This window comes from Procambarus clarkii, chromosome 82, assembly GCF_040958095.1.
Source record: "Procambarus clarkii isolate CNS0578487 chromosome 82, FALCON_Pclarkii_2.0, whole genome shotgun sequence".
NCBI classification, from domain to species: domain Eukaryota; kingdom Metazoa; phylum Arthropoda; class Malacostraca; order Decapoda; family Cambaridae; genus Procambarus; species Procambarus clarkii.
In genome coordinates, this window is record NC_091231.1 from 3,100,629 (window position 1) to 3,118,822 (window position 18,194).

General features: G+C 44.6%; 1 protein-coding gene across 1 annotated transcript in view; it reads right to left on the reverse strand.

Annotated features, from left to right (window-relative positions):
- Positions 1-9,289, reverse strand: part of sd (TEA domain transcription factor 1 homolog scalloped) — a gene marked incomplete in the record, with an annotated part of 195,129 nt that extends 185,840 nt beyond the window's left edge. Inside the window, 1 exon segment of the mRNA XM_045752266.2 lies at positions 8,987-9,289.
- Between the last annotated feature and the right edge of the window lie 8,905 nt (positions 9,290-18,194).

Sequence of the window (18,194 nt, forward strand, 5' to 3'; positions counted from 1 at the left end):
GCCTTTGCTGTAACTGGGATAAAACGAAGTTGTCGATGACAGAGTGGCTAGGATAAATTGCCAGCAATTACTTTGACCGTAGAATAATGTGTAATGCCTACTTTGCCAGGCTTAACCAGACCCGATCCATCTTGCTAATCTCCCTCGTCCTGCGGCAGCTTCAGTAGCCTAGCGTAAATAGGGAGCTCAATAGTTCTCTGACCACGTCGCGCCAAACTCACCAACACAACAGCAACAATTTAATGCTTACTACACATCCAGAGTGACAGCCTACGTGTTCACCTGGGAACTTGTGTAACAGAATACGCCATTAAAGATAATGATAGTGAAACATATTATTCATTCAACTAATTCCACCATGTGTGACGTTAGCTTATGATCATGCTGGTCAAAGATTTCGTCACTCGTGAATTATTAATTGACATTGTTTTGGGATGAAAATGTAAACATAGTGAGCATTTCATTGACATTAGTATACATGTCAGCCGTAGAGATCAACGTTTGCTTGATACTGGCCAGTCGTCGCCTTGTCCATGATTGCCATGACGAGGCGAAAGTGCTTCAGCTATTATTTCTGATTGTCAACTGTGTTTATTCAGCATTACTATTATCTCATTAGTATTAGTGGAACTCACATGTATGGGTCATTGGACCTTCAGCAGTTTTCACTTATGTTCCTGAACAATGACATTGATTTTCACCTCACCTTATTCCTGCCTATATATCCACCACTGACTTGTAATATCCGATCGGGAGACATCTCCCGTCACGCAGGGTGCAGTCGTACCTCCACATATCTCCAGTATCATCTATTGATACTGGTAATGGCTCAAAAGGGCCACCATTTACGGGCTATTCGTGCCCATGCCACCATTTGAGTGGCTTAATCTTTATCAATCAATCAATCGTAATATCCGACAAGTTACAGCCCCGCTCCTGTGCTAGGTAAGTCCACAACGGGCTCACCATAGCCCGTGCTACTTCGAACTTTTCGTTCCGTATGGCTGAATCAAAAACAACATATCCTTAGCCCATCTACAACAGAGTAGCATAAGGTTCGCGCTCTGTAATATGGTATCTTCAGGCCACCAAGTTAGACAGGTTAAATATTCCGAAAAGAATCCACATGGAAATAGCAGTTCGGTTATATAGACTACGTCTAGGCTACACATGCAACAGGGAAATTTGTGAACCCAGAGAGTGGGAATGCATCTTCTGCCAAACAATTGCATAAAAACCACTAGTTCACTATCTCCTGGAATGTGAAGCAACCAAGGACCTTAGAAGAATTTTAAGAGTCCTTGAATCTTGCAGTAACCACCCTGAAGCCATCAACACTGCCACTCTTCTGGTAAAAAAAGGTGTCCAGCAGTTGGACACCCTCAAAAGTGTCCAGCAGTTGGACACCCTCATACTGTCCAGCAGTATCCTCCCCCGCGATAGCCGCCACACAGTAGGGACTGACGATATAAATGCGAGCACAGCACGCAGTATATCCTTTTACAACCAAAGATCACACATTTTCTCCAAAAAATCTACCATTTACACGTGGTAGATTCATGTCCGTGCCACGTCTTGGCTGACTTAATCTTCATCAATCCGTAATATCCTTACGGGCTCACTATAGACCGTGCTACATGGACGTTTCCTTCTATCTAAATCTGAAACAACATGTAATATCCATACTTATGAAGATGTATTATTATTACGAAAGTACTTAAGAAATTTCCTCTCCCATTCCTTCCGTCCAATCGCTTGGGCTAGACGGTAGAGCGACGGTTTCGTTTCATGCAGGTCGGCGTTCAATCCCCGACTGTCCAAGTAGTTGGGCACCATTCCTTTCCCCCGTCCCATCCCAAATCCTTATCCTGACCCCTTCCAAGTCAGTAATAATAATGTAGTAATATGGTCGTAATGGCTTGGCGCTTACCACTAAAAATTAATTCATTCATTCCCATTCCTTCCTTCGTGGTCTGACATTGTCACATTCTTCATAACCTGTTAATTTCTTCGTGATTTACACACATACACTATTGACCAGAGAGTCAGAGCTCAACCCCCGCAAGCAAACAGGTGAATGTTATTAATAAATAATAATAATAATATTATTATTATTATTATTATTATATACACACACAAATACACGCAGTGATGTGCTGGAGGCGGCTTCCATACACAGTTTCATATGTGATTAATAATAAGCGTTTACAAAGGTTAAATGTAATTCTAACCAGTTTTCACATATACACATTTTGCATCTCTCAGTGTGGCAGGATAAGACAACTGCTGTATAAACTAGTGTTATTAAGCATTCAACCACAAAAGGTGATTAAGATGCTTTTACAAGCTCAAGTTATAATTACATCATACATTAAATAATTGATGAATCACATAGCCAATCTTGGGTACAGGTCCAGTATACCATCAGATGTTCCAGTGTACAGATACTATTGACAGAGTTCAATATAATTCAACTCTTGGAAGGGGGAGGGTGAAATTTGGTCAATATGGGACATTCTACAATATAATGTTCAAAGGAATGCATGTTTTCTCTTTCACAAAGTTGACACATTGTGTACTCGACATTTGAGTGTTGAGAAATCTGCCAGATACGTCTATATCAAAGACGTATTCTGACTACTGTAATATCACATTGCCGACTTTTTTGTTCTATATTAGTCTCATACATAAATATCTCTCAATATTCCACCACAATGTTTAATACTACAGCTAACAGGTCTTTGTGAATTTGTAAGATCATTGAGATTCTCACCAGACATTCGTTTCAGTATTGTCTTTGTCACTGCTAATAAAACACCCATATTAACTTATACTACTGGTCTACTACAGGCTGTCTTTGCAAGCATGCCAACAGTAGCATGCTTTAATGTGCCAACATATGATTGTATCCACAAGAATGCCAGTGAATGGTAGAGGTGAATGGTAATGGGAGCCGGTCGGCCGAGCGGACAGCACGCTGGACTCATGATCCTGTGGTCCCGGGTTCGATCCCGGGCGCCGGCGAGAAACAATGGGCAGAGTTTCTTTTCACCCTATGCCCCTGTTACCTAGCAGTAAAATAGGTACCTGGGTGTTAGCCAGCTGTCACGGGCTGCTTCCTGGGGGTGGAGGCCTGGTCGAGGACCGGGCCGCGGGGACACTAAAAAGCCCCGAAATCATCTCAAGATAACCTCAAGAAGATAGACACAAGATGAGAGAGTACCACAATATCCCCCCCATCCCCCCTTCATCCCAATATTCATCACCTGCTTCACCCAATATAGGCCTAGCCAACCCCATGTTCACTCGGCCCAATTTTTTTGGAACACGACGACGACAACTAAAGGGCGCGGCGACGACTTTCATCCAGGAGACGACTGCTCTTACAAACACGACTGTCTTCACGACTACAGCCTACAATCAATTGGCAATTTCAACCAGAGTGAGTAGCGAGAGAACGCGATTGCTTACATAATGTGTTCTCATACCGGCTTCCTTTCTATGCGCATCCTAGCGTTTTCCCTTCGATGTGATTCCTTCCCCTTTCCCTCTTTTCTCTTGCGTCCCCCCCGGCCCCTTTCCCACTTTTCGCTGCCTCCTTCCCTCTTCTCTCCTCCTCATGCTCCTCCCTCTAGCCTCCTCTCTCTCTACAACAATTGGCAAACGACGACGCGACTCGAAAAGATTGTGGTCTGGATCGTCACGCTACATGGAGATTGTGGTTTAAATCGTCGCGATCAAGAAATAATGCCGTATAAAATCGACGCCTTGTTGGGAAAGCAGCGGTCTACACAGACGCCATGTTGACAAAGGCTGTGGTGCACAGACACGCCACGTTGACAAAGGCTGTGGTGCACAGACACGCCACGTTGACAAAGGCTGTGGTGCACAGACACGCCACGTTGACAAAGGCTGTGGTGCACAGACTCGCCACGTTGACAAAGGCTGTGGTGCACAGACACGTCACGTTGACAAAGGCTGTGGTGCACAGACACGCCACGTTGACAAAGGCTGTGGTGCACAGACACGCCACGTTGACAAAGGCTGTGGTGCACAGACACGCCACGTTGACAAAGGCTGTGGTGCACAGACACGCCACGTTGACAAAGGCTGTTGATAAGTGTTGATAATGGCTGTTGACTAAACTGATGCCACTCTAACGAAGACTTGTGATCTTACCGGAGACCACGTTGACGCGGACTGTGATTTAAGCCGATATATCGAGTAATTACTGTAATATCATCCATGCTGTAATACTGTTATTAATAACCATGCCTTACTGTTTCTGTAGCCGTCCAACTACGGTGTGTTCCAACAGGACCGCAGGGACTATCAGTCGTCTTTGGAAATCTTTACATCGCCTATCCATCGGCAAGACAGGGAACTTCGAACTCGGCGGGCTACCAGGTCGAACACATTGACCCGCGTCCCCGCAGATTGTGGCGTCCCAAGAAGAGCATCCATCGGGAAGCGCCGAGTTCGAAGTTCTAAACCCCAAGCTGACGCTAAAGGTCATGTCAATACTGTGGAAACTCGCTGAGTACTGTACTAAGATTCCAGGAAAAAAAATGTGCGGGGATCTCAATAATTTACAATGCAGTTACTCTGTGGCACAGCTCGATGAAGGTACTCTGGTATAGCCTAGTTCGCTGTAATGCAGGTACATCGGCATAGCTCAAGAGTGATGCAACTAACCTGCGGCATAGCTTACACGATGCACGTACACTGACAAAATCCGACACGATGTACATGCACTGGTCGCTCCACTGTAGCAGTGACCTACCCCACTGCTGGATACAGGTCTCTTGTTGTCAAGAATATAATTATAATAATAATATTTTATTTAGGAAAAGTATATACATAGATGTAGTTACATTCTGATTGATTTATAGATAGAGCTAGTACATACAATACCTAAAGCCACATATAGGTCTCTTGTTGTCAAGAATATAGGCCTCTGCTGTCAAGAACACGGGTCACTATTATATAGAATAAAGTTTAGGCTGTTGGTTCACTAGGAACTGTTCACAAGCCTACGCCTATTGTGCGTCTCCCGGGCAAGTCGCCGTAGGGCGGGGAATAACTGGCAGCTTACACTGGTGCCAACTGGGGGAAACAGCCATAATATGGGAATGAATTCACAGTTGTATCTCGTTAATAACAAACAGACTCTGCCGCTGTGTCTCGCGAGGGGGTCACAATGCTCAGTTACAGCAAAGCACTGCAGTCTTTTATGCATAAATCTACATATACGTTCCGAGTTTAATTAGCGAAACATCACTCGATCCTTGTTCAAAGGGATACAAGTCACATCGCATACAAGACGGTTCGCCAACGAATTTTAATGTCTAGCCTAACCTAACACAATCTATCTAGCCTAGCCTAACCTAACAACCTAGCCTAAGCTAATACATCCTAACTTAACGATGTATATGAAGCTTTTGAAATCACAAAACAAGGTTTGTTGACCTTATTGAAACCATCCCTACCTGCCCCCCCCCCTCTCTCTCTCTCTCTTTCTCCCCGACTCACCGCCCGCCACCTCCCTTACACACCTACCTGATAAACCTCACCAAACACGGAAATATTTGCTCCCCCACAATAATGTGAAACACAGCATTATAGAAAGCTCTCCCTTCTTCATTTTTATTACTCCTCCAGTGGGTATCGAACCCCGTTATTGTGTCATCGAAGCTCATATTGCAATCTCGACTCGGAGGGGGGTTTCCGCAGCTGTCCGCCTCATTTCTTTGTGTTTGGGACACGAGACACCTAAGGTTTACTGCAGAGAATGGCGATATCTGCGTCTTGAACGATACAGAGACTTACACCCAATTTATAAAATCGTTCGATGTCGGATGAGCGGTTGCAAAGCGAAAAAGCACGAGTTTGTACATAACATATTGATGTAGGCGATGTAAGTCGATGGCATTATTTGCTCAGGAGGGGAAGAGGGCCGCCGCCGCCGCCGCCACCCGGAAATCTATGCTGGTTTTAACGTTGTTGAGGTTGATGCCAGGTCGCTGGGGCGGCACTCTACCTAGGCACTTCCCTCTGCCGCTAGGGCCATGACCACTCAGGTCTCTCCCCTTAGTCTGTCACTCACTACTGCTACACCAGTCTGGCGTCGCTAACCCCCGGGTGAGAGGGAGACCGACATTCACGTCGGCCTCTTTTCCATTATATCCGAATATCGGTCTTCAATTATTCCGATAAAAAGATATTTTAGCGGGCGAGTTTCCACATGTTATTAACGAAAACGGATAACTGTAGCGTAAATAATACGGCCGGAGACATTCAGTATTGACAGCGGGAGTGTCTTCAAATGTCAAGTGTGCTTCGGGAGCAGCCGTCGCCGCTCTATCCTAGCTGTCTTGGATGGAACGTTTCTGTAAAGTGATAATTACGTCAAAACACTGTCCCGCGTCTGCGAAATTAAAAAAAAATCTACAGACTGCCCGAGAGACAGCATGTACAAAATTCACATCCAGTTGAAATTTAAAAATTAATTGCAACGAAGTGGCGCTCCGCCGACAGGTCCAAGACACATCAAGCAAATGCTCTCTAAGAGGCTTTACCAGCAGGACTGTAAGCCGCGGCCGGGTGTACGAAACAGCACTTCTGCCGCGTTTTCTATATCGGGTATGATCTGAGTGCATTATTCTGCGCCCACATAATAGTTCACTACCCACCTCCTCCCTCCATCTGTACCTACTCCCGCTTGGTTCATCGTGATCGAACTTGACACGGCGGTTAGATCACAATACCGAAGGTCCCGGGTTAGCAAACACAGCTGGCATTAGACCAGCACGCTTAGCAAGCCACCCTTGGAACCTGGATTTAAAACGTACGAATGGCTGAAAGATATAAACATAAACTCTTGAAACATATCTTAAGAAAGACATGGTATCCGGCAGATTCAAATTGGATAACTTTGTTTTCAAAAGATATGTGAAAACATTGGTTTTGCAACAGAGGCGTAGACGAGTGAAACAAACTGCATAGTAGTAGTAAGTGAAGTCACTTTTAAATTGGGTATCGACACAACTCCCTTCGCACGGACCAGTAGCCTAGGTCAACGTTGTTGTTGTTTATGATTCGCTACTTGGAACAAAAAGTTCCAAGTAGCACGGGCTATGGTGAGCCCGTAGTGGACTTACCTGGCGCAGGAGCGGGGGCTGTTCAGGTCAATTAGTGTTGCTTTGTATTTATAGGGTCGCCTGAACCAGCCCTTGAGCATTATCTCAACACAAGCTGGTGTCATAATTATTACTAAGTTGAGCTTAATTAATGTTAATTACAACTTAGTTTTCACAAAGAATTTAGTATTTTTGTTTACAAATCTGTTAATCTACAGGTCTTAATTGGAAACATCTCTTGCTAAAATAGTATTAAGACAATTAGGATTAAGAAAGTTTTTTCATTTCATTTACATATAATTGCAAATAGACCTAAAGAAAGCTAATTTCGTAGGGTTAGGGAATTTTGCGCCATCCCAGGTCGCGTATAGGGAGGTCGAGAAGTGCTAATCCCAATCAAGCAGGCAGGCAGGTAGGCAGGCAGGCGGACAGCGAGGGGGACATTAACCTTAGCGGAGGCGACCTGCTGCTGCCTGTGTGAGGAAAGTGGGGTGGGTTACGGGGGAGGAGGGGGCGGCCCTGTGTATATGCAGGCCCTAGCCGTGGTCCCGTGTACATGTAAGCCCCACCAATACCCCTGTGTATATACAGGCCCCAGCGGCAGCCCTGTGTACATGTAAGCCCCAGCAATACCCAAGCGTGTATGCAGGGCCAGGCGGTGATCACTCCAGCGAGTAGCGTCCAGAGCCGTGCATGCTGCCTCATGAGTCAACGCTACACTCCGGCTGCTGCTTAGAGACCCTCTTCGCTATTCTTCGCTACCACGAAATCCCTAACAGAAGTCGCGCCTATTGCTACTAACCGTTCATGACAGCGCTCTCGTCAAGCAGATATGCTCATTCTATTGACATCTGTCAAATTCTTGAGTAATACGAGGCTCTCGGTATACAGCTCCGTTAGGTCAGTAAGCTCTATTGTATCGTGCACACCACAAGGCTTCACTGATAAGTTCGGTATGATACATACATTGTTGAGATAAGATATGATGGCAAGAAAGCAGACATGACGAGGTGATTGACAACACAGAATTTCTTAAGATCATGCAGAGTGCAACGTACCATGCAACACCGACCAGCTTGCATCACTTATGTGATTTCAACAAATAAAACTGACCTCGGGGAGAGTACGCACACGTCACAACACACACACACACACAACATATACAACAAACACACCACACACACGCACTCAAATATACATCACACGCACACATACACACAAACACAACATACACAAACATAAACACATCATAGACACCATTGCGCGTGTGTGTGTACCCACCCCTACATGTGCGTGCAGTGTGAGTCTCAGCCTATTGCCATGGCTGGCGACCATGCTGTTTCATACCATACCATACCATATCATACCTACTTTTGGAACTAAGTATGAAGTTGTCATCATCATCATCATCCCTCTTGCCCACTATTACACTGAACCAGTTCCTCCTGACATCACTATGACTCCTGCCAGCCTCTAGTTCAACACCACCCCCCACCCCACCCCACTCAACGCCCTCTCGTCTTACTGCTCGCTGCTCAACATATTCTTTGCGTGCAGTTGATCATTGTCTCTTAAAGATTCTCTCATGTTGTGGGATTGAGCGCGCGCGCGCGCGTGCGGCCAGCAGTTCGCGTCCAGCGATGAAGAAAATGGTCCATAAAGTAGTGGCAGCCAACACAGGTGAAGAAGTCCCAACAACATCACACACACACACTCAAGCACACTCAAGCGCACACGCATACTCGCCTCGCTCCAAACTTCCCTGCAACGCGACCCTGAAATATAAACCGCTCGGCAAAAATACCTAATAAAAGCACAAGTGAGACAGTGTTGAAAATCCGACTTACCTGTTGAGAAAAAGCACCTCTAGGGGGGTAGTGTTGGCAGATCCACTCCTGCCAACACTAACAGTAACTTGTGTGCGTGTGTGTGTGTGCTTCTCAACTCCCCGCAAGCGTCGCTGGGTTAAATCCTTAGAAAATCACCAATTACAGCAATATTTGCACTACCCCTCGGCACCTCAGTCCGTGCCTGACTGATCAACACTGATTCTTAATTCGATCACTGGGTTTTCCTCGCTACACGAGCGGCCAAGCACCAAAAGTCGGAGATAAATCCTGAACAATACTTCCCCGTCTGAACGCTCAACGTGAACTAAACTGATCCGTGTCTCGTAGTTTGTCTCTACTACTGATCCCCGTTGCTGGTTACTCTTTTTCGCGCGCCCAATTTATTGGCCGGTAGATATGCGTCGCTTACCCGTTATAGAGATGCGATTCTTCGAAGATCAATACGGCCGTAGACGTCTGCAAGAAATCATTTGCATTGAGGTAGAATTGAGGGAAGAATATTGGGAGTTAGTTCCCACATCCGCCAACTGGCTTCCTTCTCGGCGGTGGTAGGAGGGAGGGAGAGGGATGGGAGGGAGGGAGAGGGATGGGGGGGATGGAGCAGAGGAGGGTGGAGGAGGCAAACACCGGGTGACCATCGCACTCAATTTCTCACAACATTATCTTTGTTAGCGACGATACGAGCCAACTATAACGCGAGCTTCGAGTCACTTCACGAAACAGACCAAGAGCTGAGGAAGTTAGCGCACTTGGCCTTGACATTTGAGCAAAGGTAACACAGTTGGAGAGAGAGAGAGAGAGAGAGAGAGAGAGATAGAGAGAGAATGAGAGAGGGAGGAGGGGAGGGTAGGGTCCGTTAATATCTAGAACGAGAAGCAAGTTGTGATTTATCCAACACTCGCTTATGAAGCCTCGGGTTACCAGCGTAATGACGTTTGGCCTCGCCGTAATGGTCGAGACATCGGCGCTTTATCTCAAGCTCTCGAGTTTTCAACTTAAATTCAATAGTGAGCGCGAGGAAAATGGTGTAAAAGAGAGGTTGTGTGGTGAGGCGCGGCAACCAGTCTTCCAGGGGAGGCCCAGACTACCTGAACAGACCCGACCTCCACACACACACACTCACGCACTCACACGCACTCACACACACTAGCAACATCCTCGCCTCTACCACTTTCCTCCGTCTCCTTAACATCACCTTCCACACAAGCGTAGCGAGTGAGGAGAGAGAGAGAAGCAAGACAGGGTGAGGATGATCCAAGCATCAAGGAAAGGACCCACACACAGGTAAGATCAGGATGCTGCCCCATCTCCTGCCCTGACCAAGGTACTGAAGGAAGGACCCTCACAGGTAAGATCAGGATGCTGCCCCATCTCCTGCCCCGACCAAGGTACTGAAGGAAGGACCCACACACAGGTAAGACCAGGATGCTGCCCCATCTCCTGCCCCGACCAAGGTACTGTAGGAAGGACCCACACAGGTAAGATCAGGATGCTGCCCCATCTCCTGCCCTGACCAAGGTACTGAAGGAAGGACCGTCACAGGTAAGATCAGGATGCTGCCCCATCTCCTGCCCCGACCAAGGTACTGTAGGAAGGACCCACACAGGTAAGATCAGGATGCTGACCCATCTTCCGTTAAGGCAGTACTCTGGTTAGCTCACCTGGTGAATTCAAAACTACCTGTCGGAAATTATATTATGATAACTTTGAATGTGATACATCAGTTGTCGATATTAGTGATAATAATTAGTAATAGCAATAATAAATGTATTACTAATTATTAATATTCATATTCTTAGCAGCATTATTTCCGGGATTACCAATTATTATTACCAATAAATATTACCATAATAATAATATTAATTCTTATTACTATGATTGAAATTATTATTATTATTGTTTATGTGGGGATACCTGGGGTGACGGAGCTTGCTTCAACGCCGGGGGGTGACGGAGCTTGCTTCAACGCCGGGGGGTGACGGAGCTTGCTTCAACGCCGGGGGGTGACGGAGCTTGCTTCAACGCCGGGGGGTGACGGAGCTTGCTTCAACGCCGGGGGGTGACGGAGCTTGCTTCAACGCCGGGGGGTGACGGAGCTTGCTTCAACGCCGGGGGGGTGACGGAGCTTGCTTCAACGCCGGGGGGGTGACGCAGCTTGCTTCAACGCCGGGGGGGTGACGGAGCTGGCTTCAACGCCGGGGGGGTGACGCAGCTTGCTTCAACGCCAGGGGGGTGACGGAGCTTGCTTCAACGCCGGGGGGTGACGGAGCTTGCTTCAACGCCGGGGTGTGTTCCTCTCATGGAGTGGTACACACACGGTACGTACCGGGGTTAGTAATGGAGTGGGAAAGTACCAATATATATATATATATAAATATATATATATATATATATAAATATATATATATATATATATATATATATATATATATATATATATATATATATTATATTATATTATATATATATTATATATACCACGAGGCTTTCACTAGGGCAACTTGGTCTACATCTAGTCGTCTGTGTCAGTCTAACTCCTTATGTATAATCATTCAATAATGACAAAGAATAAAAACACTAAAAATAACAATAAACTACAGCAATTATCTAGGAGAATCAGCAACAATAACAACCGATCATTAATCACTGCTGCAACACTAACAACAAACAAACAAACGCTAAACAAAGATAAGAACTATCAGTGTTTACAAGAAGCGCAAGAACAAACAAAAACAAATATAACGTGAACAAACAAACAGCAAAAACAAGAGCAGGTGGGAAGAGACTTCTGAGAAAATATAATGGCTTCCACACACTGTTCTTGTCAGGGACAAGCGCTAACACACACACAATATTATATAATATGTATTATATACACACATATATATATGGAACATATATGTAATACATGTATAATACATTTACACACATACGTATATTGTGTGTGTATATATATATATATAATATATATATATATATATACACACACACACACATATATATATATATATATATATATATATATATATATATATATATATATATATATATATATATATATATATATGATCAAATCCTTCTGATGGATCATCCTCCTTCGGAAGATGTATTATTAAATACGAAAGTACTTAAGGAAAGCCCTGCCTCCATCCTTCCTTCGTGGTCTAACACCGTCTATATATATTTACATAATATGCATAAGTTCTATCAGTACTTGGATGATCATCAGTTTTTTTATCCCGTATAGTGTGAATTAATATTGACAAATAAACACTACATGAACGTAGTCTAATATTTTATTAATGTGAAACGAGCCAACACTAATTATACAGGAGCCCTTTACGCAACAAAGTCAGCTGCACAAACCAGTAGGTCACGAAACGCTCCGCCGACTAGGCTGCCATACGCCTGAAATGAATTAGTGATCTGCGTACCCTAACAAGATTGATCAATGCGCAATACAGTCTTATCAAGAATGCGTATATTAATATACGCATATATTAACACAATATTAATAATGAATGCACATACGTACGGCAAAATACCATTCACTGGGTCATTGAGAAATTATATATATATATATATATATATATATATATATATATATATATATATATATATATATATATATATAATATAAATCACCGCCAGAAATACCGAGTGCCTTTCAGGTTATAAACAGATCAATACACGTATCTTCGAAGTGATGAAGTAGTATGGGACGTTGTTCATTGGCCGTTACTTGAACACAGGCATTGTTCAATTAGGACACACGAAAACAAGTCCACCTTCCCTCACCGTATATGACTAACTGGCCGTTGAACTGAACACAGATGTACACAGTCTCACACAGTATTCAACATTACATTCTGTAAAACGTAATGAAATGTTCTCAATGAGGTAAGGAAAAAGGGTCGGTGCCCTCTTGGAACACTACTAATTACTTAATGTTCAAAAACTATTTCCTTCCTGAGTCTTGCGTTGTCTCCTGGGTGGAACCGGTTGAGCATAGTGAAGTTGAGATGGTATGTCTCGGATATTACTTAGCCTCAGGCGCTCGTATGCTGTAACCACAACACCTTACCTAGGTCTCTGCATAAACCCATAATATATAACAACTTTTACACCTCGGAATACATCATACACTGCACCGCTCCTGTGCCAGGTAAGTCCACTACGGGCTCACCATAGCCCGTGCTACTTGGAACCTGCTCCGAGTAGCTGAATCTATAACAACCACCACCACCTCGGAATAAAGTTGATTATATTGTATGGAAGATTCATCTCGTCAGCTTGTTGCTTGCTGTCACATGCTGACATTAACAACTAAGTCAGTATTTGACTTGTAACTTAGGCTGGAGGATGAGTTAACAGCCTATCATCAAAACAAAATGCTGTCAGCTTCACATCGTGTAAATAAAAAAAATGATTTACTAATATCTACGTAAATTAATATTTGACATATAGTCCACCTAGTCATTCGACTATACGTTAAATATTGAACTCTGTAGATTTAATAAGTCGCATTACTTATGCGTTGTGAACCTGACAACTCTGTTTTGATGATAGCCTGTCATATGGAAAGTCTCTCGGATTAAATGAGGCTTCTTTTTGCCAATCCACTTTAAGAAATGCCGTGGCAATCCTTCGTAATCATTGGAGGAGAGCCAATTTCTTATAATCTTATGTTCATATACGACTCCTCACTTTGCTACCACACTTTGCCAACAGTTGGGCTGAATAAATTAACCTCCCTCGTCGGCCCCAACCTGTAGGCTGGTTCTGCCAATTGTCTTCCAGTGAGACACCTTATCAGTAGGCTGTTGGCGAAGCTCGAGCTGTAGACAAACTTGCTTTCCAGGAATATCTTCATCTCTTGCCCAATAACTAACGAGCAGTGCACCGATGGACACTCCACGTCATCGTCCACCAACAACCTCGAGGTTTCAGGCAGAGGAACACAGACTAACTACCTAAACACGTGCAGGCGATGAGTCACAATAACGTAGCTGAAGTAGTTTGACCAGACCACACACTAGAAAGTGAAGGAACGACGACGTTTCAGTCCGTCCTGGACTATTCCCAATCGACTTTAAAATGGTCCAGGACGGACCGAAACGTCGTCGTCCCTTCACCTTCTAATGTGTGGTCTGGTCAAACTACCTAAAGACACTCTTATGAATACGTCAACACATTCTATCTCCGTCATTATCTACCCTAAACACGTTCTCTTCCCCCTCTCGTTCATTGCCTCCCATAAATACATTGGCACAAACTCACCAAGCAGGAAAAATGATAATTGATCGCCCACCGCCCCTCGATTATGCACCGACATTGACATTAGCGGCCCATACTGAGCAGGGAGTGGCCGAGCCCTCCAGGGTCGGGAACCGGTTCCTTGCACACTAACAGATGACTAGTGGAGGGCGACAGCGAGCACTCTTAATGAACACTCCCATACACGTTTCCAGTTACCCCCAAAAATCGGGCTGTCATTCAAACCTCATTTGACAGGGCACGCAAATAAATACATATACTACGGGTTCATTGTATAGAAAACGCAGGTTTGAACACACAGGAAAGTCATCAGCTGTTACGGAAGCCAGAACAAAGTTTCTGGTAGAGTTACCAGAAACTTTTACACTTGGATAAAGTTAATAATTATAGGCTGAGGGTTTGACAGTAACTTACACTATCATAGCATAAAATTAAAAAAATATATAATTAAGATCATTTCAAACGCTTTCATATAAAAACGACAATTTTCTCACTAAACTAGAGCAATACAGAGGCCATAAATAGTTTGTGATAAGTTGATATAGGACGAATAATTACAAATTTACATTACTAGTAAAGTGTTAACAGTTTTGAAATATTTTGTTCATAATGACTTGGACAATTTTATCAACAAGAATAATCAATCGATGCGAGTTGAAAAGTGAGTCTCTCTATGATTATAGTGTGTGGTGGCATTATTACTCACAATGCCTCTATGATTATAGTGTGTGGTGGCATTATTACTCACAATGCCTCTATGATTATAGTGTGTGGTGGCATTATTACTCACAATGCCTCTATGATTATAGTGTGTGGTGGCATTATTACTCACAATGCCTCTATGATTATAGTGTGGTGGCATTATTACTCACAATGCCTCTATGATTATAGTGTGTGGTGGCATTATTACTCACAATGCCTCTATGATTATAGTGTGGTGGCATTATTTCTCACAATGCCTCCATGATTATAGTGTGTGGTGGCATTATTACTCACAATGCCTCCATGATTATAGTGTGTGGTGGCATTATTACTCACAATGCCTCCATGATTATAGTGTGTGGTGGCATTATTACTCACAATGCCTCCATGATTACAGTGTGTGGTGGCATTAGTACTCTCAATGCCTCTATGATTACAGTGTGTGGTGGCATTAGTACTCACTTGAAACTTGTCTGTGATATCATCAAGTGTAATCTAGCACATTGTTTCATAAACAAATAGACAGCCTAGCTGCCGACAATTATTTCTCTGAAAACTAATCATCAATAGATATTATTATTGATTACCTAGTTCATCCATATATTGAAGTGACATTTATGCCACTAATCACATCCAGAATTCAGTTACAGTATACAATCCTGATTTTTTATCTGAAGTTACTGAAAAGTGAGAACCTAGCCTAGCTCCCACCTCCTACTGAAACCATTCTTTTATTTTCAGAGTAATTTTGTATTTACATTGTATTAAAATATGCAATTAGTAATTAAGTCATTTAGTTATTCTATTACATCTTGTAGGATACCTGTAACATCACCTTGACCAGTGAGGTTGTGAGTTCAAGTTCAAGTATGTTTATTGAGACAAGAAAAAAAACATCTCAAAGGGGCTAGAGTAGCTTAGGCTATTTCTACTCCCCTGAGGTTGTGAGTTTACCGGAGGGTCAGTACCCCTGATGGTCATGACGGGGACAGGAAGCCAGCTGCATATTAATGGTCACTCCCCCTCCCCCATTATTCCTGTACTATGGGACAAGTACTCTCTCTCTCTCAGAATGTAATTATTGTTCTAGCCTTAGACGTGATCATATATATGGAGTTATGTTTGAGAAGAATGCACACCCAGTTATGTAAGACACTGTCTTGAAGTGAGAACACACTGAATGGTTATCTTGAGATGATTTTGGGGCTTAGCGTTCCCGCGGCCCGGTCCTCGACCAGGCTTCCTTTTTGTTACACACCCCCAGGAAGCAGCCCGTAGCAGCTGTCTAACTCCCAGGTACCTATTTACTGCTAGGTAACATGGGCATCAGGTTGAAAAGAAACCTTTTGCCCATTTGTCTCCGCCTCCACCGGGGATCGAACCCGGAACCTCAGGACTACGAATCCGAAGCACTGTCCACCCAGCTGTCAGGCGCCCTTAGTACACACACTCCGCTTCAACAACAAATATCCAGACAATAGAATGCCGGCTGGCGTGCAGATATCTATCATCTTGAGATTCTTGAGGTTATCTTGAGATGATTTCGGGGCATTAGTGTCCCCGCGGCCCGGTCCTCGACCAAGCCTCCACCCCCAGGAAGCAGCCCGTGACAGCTGACTAACACCCAGGTACCTATTTTTACTGCTAGGTAACAGGGGCATAGGGTGAAAGAAACTTTGCCCATTGTTTCTCGCCGACGCCTGGGATCGAACCCAGGACCACAGGATCACAAGTCCAGTGTGCTGTCCGCTCGGCTCCCTATCAGATACTCTTCCTGAACGTCCAGGATGATTTGACCAGATTAACACTGTGAAAGTATTTTGCAGTGTGACAGAACTGTCATTCAGTTGCTTACACAGCTGCTGGACGTTGGACGTGTGTGGTGATAGAGGGAGCAGGAGAACAGTCAATGGAGACTAGACAAAGTGAAGGAAGGTAGACCGCATCTTTATGAACTGCACAGATTCATTTGATAGTGAGTTATGTAAGGGTACTGCTATATTGGCTTGAACAGCAGAGTGAATTAACTGAAGTGGCAATGACCTAAGAAAAGAAAAAAATACCTGAGACAGGAAACGGTTACATTATCTTCCTGGTACTCGTAAACTACCTAACAATTTGAGTAAACTTATCCTCGGTGTGAACCATGTATAACTAGGACATACTAGACAAACCTCCACATGAAGCAGACATGTTCTGGGAAACTTGTACTCAACTTTACCACCAGCAGACGTGATACCTGGTTGATACCTGGTTGATGGGGTTCTGGGAGTTCTTCTACTCCCCAAGCCCGGCCCGAGGCCAGGCTTGACTTGTGAGAGTTTGGTCCACCAGGCTGTTGCTTGGAGCGGCCCGCAGGCCCACATATACCTGGTTGATGGGGTTCTGGGAGGTCTTCTACTCCCCAAGCCCGGCCCGAGGCCAGGCTTGACTTGTGAGAGTTTGGTCCACCAGGCTGTTGCTTGGAGCGGCCCGCAGGCCCACATATACCTGGTTGATGGGGTTCTGGGAGGTCTTCTACTCCCCAAGCCCGGCCCGAGGCCAGGCTTGACTTGTGAGAGTTTGGTCCACCAGGCTGTTGCTTGGAGCGGCCCGCAGGCCCACATATACCTGGTTGATGGGGTTCTGGGAGGTCTTCTACTCCCCAAGCCCGGCCCGAGGCCAGGCTTGACTTGTGAGAGTTTGGTCCACCAGGCTGTTGCTTGGAGCGGCCCGCAGGCCCACATATACCTGGTTGATGGGGTTCTGGGAGGTCTTCTACTCCCCAAGCCCGGCCCGAGGCCAGGCTTGACTTGTGAGAGTTTGGTCCACCAGGCTGTTGCTTGGAGCCGCCGGGCAGGCCCACATACCCACCACAGCCCGATGAGGTAATGAGAAGTGCGGAGAGCATAACATGCAGCTCCCAGTGAGAGCAACTATGAGAGGCCTATGAGAGGCCTATAAGTAGGCCTATAAGTAGGCCTATAAGTAGGCCTATAAGACAGAGCGGGGGTGCAAGAGGGGCGTATAGAACATCGTGGGAAACATATGCCAGACGCGAACATTAGCACAAAATTCAGACAACTGGATAAAGTAGTTTTCAGAGCACTGTTAACCTACGTGCGACCAATATTGGAATAGGCAGCTCCAGCATAGAAGCCTCACGTAACAAGAACAAAATAATGCTGGAAGTTATACAAAGCTTTGTTACGAAATTGGTCACGAAACTAAGAATAAAGAACTATGA